Source organism: Triticum aestivum, chromosome 3B (genome assembly GCF_018294505.1).
Source record: "Triticum aestivum cultivar Chinese Spring chromosome 3B, IWGSC CS RefSeq v2.1, whole genome shotgun sequence".
NCBI classification, from domain to species: Eukaryota; Viridiplantae; Streptophyta; class Magnoliopsida; order Poales; family Poaceae; genus Triticum; species Triticum aestivum.
In genome coordinates this window covers 173,807,439-173,813,438 of record NC_057801.1, presented here as the reverse complement: position 1 = coordinate 173,813,438, position 6,000 = coordinate 173,807,439, and positions in this window count along the sequence as shown.

The following is a 6,000-nucleotide window of genomic DNA, read 5'->3' as shown; positions in this document are numbered from 1 at the left end:
CCACCAGAGCCTTTGACAGCCGAGGACCAACTTATTCAGGATATGTGTACCCGCTGTTCCCCTTCAAAATGGCCAATTGTTGGCGCCCTTCCCGCTCAATATTTGGGAAGAGGCCCAGGGCCTTTGCCTATAAATAGGACTAGCCACCCCCAGGGTAGAGGGAGGAAAAACCTGGACCTGACCTAGCAATCGGGATCCTCACCAAGAAACCAGTAGATAGAGCGATTGAACTCCTCCCAGCAGTTCGTCGCACCAGCCAAGAACAGACCCTCGCGAGGTTGTTCTGCCTTGTATTGTTCATCATCAAGCCCAATAGGCAATCCACCACACCACACCCTGGAGTAGGTTATTACACCACAATGGTGGCCTGAACTAGTATAAATCTTGTGTCTCTTGTGCTGTTCAGTTTGGTAGTTTACGTCCTAGCAATTCGGCGAGGAGCGAGCCGGTAGAGGGTTGAATCTCCACGCGCACCCCAGTGTTTGAACCTCAAGGGTCTGCCGGAACCCGAAATCCGACATTTGGCGCGCCAGGTAGGGGTGCGCCAGAATTTGCCTTCCGTCGTCTCTTTCTTCTCCGACCATCGCATCCATGTCTGACGCTCGTCGGGCTCGCGCCGAGCGCCGAGCCGCCCTCGCCTCCCATGTCGCCCAGACGGCTCCCGTCGGCGGGCGCCCTCGTCGTTCCCCGTCACCTGCCGTCAACGCCGCCATCGGCTCGGCGGGGAACGAGCAGCAAGCATCGTCCCAGCATCCATCCATGAGGCGGGACGGCCGCACTGCCATGCCCTTGCTCACCCCTGCTGGTTCTTCATCACGCGCGCCCCGCGCGGCCATGGAGGCCCGAGCTGCGCTCATCGCGGCAAACGAGCTCCTGCGCTACCGCCCCATCGACGACGTCTACGAAGAATGGCTCGACCGAGTCGCCGAGCTCGTCCGCGCTGCTGGAGGCGCCCCTGCACCGTCCTTCTCACTGCACCACACCCCGCCCCGCGTGGGCAACGAAGCTCCTGGGGCGCCTCAGGCGCCTCCTCCTCAAGAAGGCGCCCTCGCCCCAAGGCGCGCGGCCCCTGGGCGGAACCCGCTCCGTCAGGCGCCAGCGCGGCAAGAGCAGAGCTGCCAAGAAGTCCCTCGCCCTCGAGAAGCTGCCCGAGCGCTCCCTGCTCCAGCACATCAAGACCCTGCGCTGCCCCCAGCCGCGGTGCATGGGGACCCGCAGGACCAAGCTCTCCGTCGCCCAAGGCCCCCAACGGCCACGGCGGGCTGCCGCGCCTTCACCTCCGAGCTGCGCAGCGTCGCGTGGCCCGCCAAGTTCAAGACGGACCTGCCTCCTCGCTACGACAGCACGGCTGACCCTGCGGAGTTCCTCCAACTCTACGAGTTGGGCATCGAGGCTGCCAACGGAGACGAAAAGGTCATGGCGAACTGGTTTCCCATGGCGCTCAAGGACGGAGCCCGCACCTGGCTCCTGAATCTGGCCCCAGGCACGATCTCCTCCTGGGACGAGATGCGCACCCGCTTCATCGCCAACTTCCAGGGTACTCGCGACCGGCCACCCGCCGTGAGCGACATGCGCCGTATCAAGCAGCAACCAGGAGAAACCCTGCAGAAGTACATCCAGCGCTTCAACAACGCGCGCCTCAAGATCCCCAAGGTGACGGAGGAGGCCATCATCTCTGCCTTCTCCGACATGTGCGCGACGTCAAGATGAAGGAGGAGCTGGCGATGCATGAAGACCTGTGCACCTCCTTAGAGCTGTTCAACTTGGCAACCAAGTGCGCCAGGGCTGAGGAGGGGCGCCTCTCCCTCCTCGAGCTGCCTGCCGCGGACCCCGAAGAGAAGAAGCCCAAGGCCAAGGACGTGAAGCGCAAGGGGGCTGTCGTACTCGCGGCCGAGCCAGACACCAAGCGGGGCAGAGATCAGCCCGAACCCTCCAAGGGCAGTCGATACTGCGTGTACCACGACCTCCACACCCACAACACCAATGAATGCCAAGAGCTCCGGGCCGTGCGTGAAGGAAGGGTCAGCAGACGTCCCGACCGCAGCGACCGGGGCTACGGCCGAGGAGGAGGAAGGAATGCAGGACATTGCAAAGACCGCGGACCGTGCCAAGGGTGGCGCGACCGACCTCGCGAGGATCGCTGGCAGGACCCGCCTCGTGAGGGAGGCTGGAGGGATCGGCCTCGTGAGGATCGCCCGCAAGGGAACGCAGGCTTCCCTCCGTAGCCAAGGAGAAATGAAGACCGTCATCAGGACGAGGGGGCTGGGGGCTTCCAGGAACCACGCGCAATTGCCTGCATCATGGGCGGAGCTCAAGCACCAGCCTCTCAGCGCATCTTCAAGCAGTTCGCCCGCGAAGTGAATGCGGTCCTCCCCAAGCTCGAGGCCACGCGCCCTCTCAGGTGGTCGGCATGCGCCATCACGTTCAGCTCAGCGGATCAGCTCAAATGCGTAGCTACAGCCGGAGTCCTCCCGATGCTTTGTTCCCCAATCATCAGCAACGTGCTAGTCACCAAGACCCTCATCGATGGCGGGGCAGGGCTCAACGTCCTGTCCGTGGAAACGTTCAACAATCTTCAAGTGCCCTATAGTCAGCTTCAGCCAACCAAGCCCTTCTCCGGAGTCACCGACGGCTCCATGGTCCCGATAGGGCAGGTCCGCCTTCCTGTCACCTTCAGGGCACGCGACAACTACCGCACCGAGCTCATCAACTTCGATGTCGCCCACATTTGCCTGCCATACAATGCCATCCTCGGGTACCCGGCGCTGGCCAAGTTCATGGCCGTGACCCACCACGGCTACAACGTCCTCAAGATGCCAGGAAGCGGCGGGGTCATCACGGTGCCCTGCGAAGAGAGAGACGCAGTGTGCTCCCTGGAGCGAGCCTTTCAGGCCGCATCGCTGGAAGACCCAGATCGCGGAGGCAGGAGGCCTCCCGAGGTCGCCCCCAAGAAGAAGAAGACATCGTCCGGCCCGGCCCCTCAGGAGGCAGGCCCCTCAGGGCCCGCGCCTGCTCAGGGGGAGCCTCCTTCCATCGCATAGGGAAGCGCGCCCGGCGCCCTCCTCAGGCAGGGCTCGGGGGCTCTCCCCTGGAGGGCCGCCGACCTCGCCAAGGTCACGAGGGAGGCGCTTGGGCACCACGTGGAGGCGTGCTTCGAAGCACGTTTCCCTCAAGAAGGAGCAAGGCAAGGAGGGCCAAACCCTCAGGAGTTCGTCAGCAAGGCCATTCAGGAGTTACAGGAGTCAAGGGTCATGAGAGGCAGCCGCCGCCTACCCGCCGTGGCCCCCCATCCAGGCGAGAATGGTGGGCTGAGCGTCTGCATCGACATACCGGGGCTCAACCGAGCCGCGTCTCAAAAGTGCCTCTGGCCCTCGCGAGTGGGACGTTGCGAAGGTCCGCCCCACAGCTACGTGCGCATGCCTTACGGCTTGCCGAACGCGGCTGGTGCGCACCAGCGTCTCATGAGGGCCATCTTGGAGGCTCAAGAGGTCAGGCGTGCCGCAGCCCTGGCGGAGATGGAGATGGCCCACGGGGAGCCGCCAGCGCCTCCGGAGCCTCCAGAGGCCCCTGGGCCTGGGGGCTCATGAGGATCGGCTCCCGCAGCCCATCGAGTCTGCTACACCGACACCCCTTCGCCACCAACGTCATCAGGTGACATCTTTTAAGTTTCATTTCTGGCTGGGAGCGCCCTCAGGGCCGCATTATTCCCAGGCCGCGTGGGTCCGTCCCTGCGGCATGTATCCCTTTTATTTCATATCCTTAGCTTACCTTATTGGGGGCGCCCCCCGGGCTACATCATCCCCAAGCCGCTCGGGCCTGACCCAGCGGCATGTACCCTTCTTGCATTTATCTTAGGGCTATGCTTTCGATCCACCATGCTAGTTGTTTCGTGCCTTTTTCTCCTGGGTGTCGGAATCTTGGGCGTTAAAGGGGGGGTGCCTGAGCATCGCGACTCAGGGCTCCTACCGGCTCTCCGGCCCTCACCCTCTGGTCTTGTCCATGGCATCGCGACCTGGCATGCCAGCGACGGCTGATACCAGCCCGAGAGCCGGGACCCGAGGACGTAGAGTTTCGTCATCTAACCGAGCTTGCACGTTAAAGGGGGGTGCCTGAGCATCGCGACTCAGGGCTCCTACCGGCTCTCCAGCCCTCACCCTCTGGTCTTGTCCATGGCATCGCGACCTGGCATGCCAGCGACGGCTGAGACTAGCCCGAGAGCTGGGACCCGAGGACGTAGAGTTTCGTCATCTAACCCAGCTTGCGCGTTAAAGGGGGGGTGCCTGAGCATCGCGACTCAGGGCTCCTACCGGCTCTCTGGCCCTCACCCTCTGGTCTTGTCCATGGCATCGCGACCTGGCATGCCAGCGACGGCTGAGACCAGCCCGAAGACGTAGAGCACCGGCATCTGGCCAAATTTGTAGGAACACACTCGAAGATAAGGCCCAGAGCCAGGCGCAACCCGCCTTGAGGTAGGGCCCCGTGAGTCCCGCGCTGGCTCACGGGTGCCCAGATACACCTCGTCAAGCCCTACCATGCCAGCCACGTGTCAGGGTGGGGCTGTATACGCCCCGGGGGCTCCTCCCGGAGGGGAGCCCCCTCCCACGTACCAGTGGAAGCACCATGCTCCGTGCTGGCTGACGACACTGCCGAGGAGCGGCTATGCCCGTACGCATACAGAAGCGCTATGCTCCGCGCTGGTGATAAACAACTGAGGGTGGCCTCCGGGCCGCATCAAACTCAGGGAGCCCGGAGCTCAGTGTCTGGCCTTGTCGCAACGCCTCCCCTCGGGAGTGCCGCGCGAAGGGGCTGGGCACGGGGGCTGCGCCTGGGTCTCGCCCAGACGCACGCCACCTGGCCAGGCCCCCCCGGGCCTGGTTCGTCGCACGTCCCTCCCCGAGCGGAGCCAAGGTACGAAGGCTGTTTGAGCGTCAAGGGGGACTCCTGAGCATCGCGACTCAGGAGCCTAACTGGTCACGTAGCCCCTCACTCCTTAGTTCCGAAAGGCTAACGGCGGTTGAGGTATGCGCGGGGCCAGGCTCTGCAGACGTAGAATGGCAGATCCACCCACATCTCACCTCCCTACTTGCTGTTCGAGCGCCAAGGGGGACTCTTGAGCATCGCGACTCAGGAGCCTAACTTGTCACGTAGCCCCTCACTCCTTGGTCCCGTCCTGGTTTCCGGTCGGGGCCAATGGCGGCTAAGGTATGCGCGGGGCCGGGCTATGCCAGCGTAGAACATAAGCAAGTAGGAAGGAATAATGCAAATTTCAGGGAATTCAAAAGCAAATATTATAGTCCATGCTGTTATCACAGCATCAAACATAAGTTTTAACGCCTCCCCGAGGCATGGTACATGCGCAGGAATTAAACGCAGGCGGGGGAGCTGCGTAGAGCAGGTTCACCTTGCGGAGCAGCAGGGCTAGCAGCGCTCCGCTTCGGCTTGGTACTGAAGGCCCGGAACTTCCCCAGCAGAGCCTCCGCACAACCCTTCACGTCCTCAGCAGCGGCAGCGGCACGCTCGCTGCTCACTGGCTCCAGCAGGCTGTCGAGGTCGATATTGGGGTCACGAAGATAGATGTGGGTGAAGACCCGCGTCAGCGCTGCAGAAGACAAGACGCGCGCCTCGGCCTCAGCTGTGGGGCCAAGGCCAAGGGTGACGTGTTGAAGGACGCGAACCAGGAAGGGAAGCAACTTGGCGGGGCCATCCTCCTCGCCGGCCAGCGGGCTCTCAGGGCCACTGTCATAAAGTGTCTTCAGCGAAGTGCGAGCCTTCTCTTCCATATCCGCGAAAGCCACGCGATCCTCGGCGAGAACCCGGGCCTTGCCGTCCAGCTCAACCTTCCTCGCCTCCAGCTCTTGCTCCAGCGCGCCTAGGCGGCCACGGCGCCTCTTGAGCTTGGCCTCCAGGTCCTTGACGGCCACCTCGCGAGCCTTCATGCTTTCCTCCTGCTCTTGGCGAAGGCGGACCTCCTCGGCAAGCTGGTTCTGCAGGCCGTTCAGC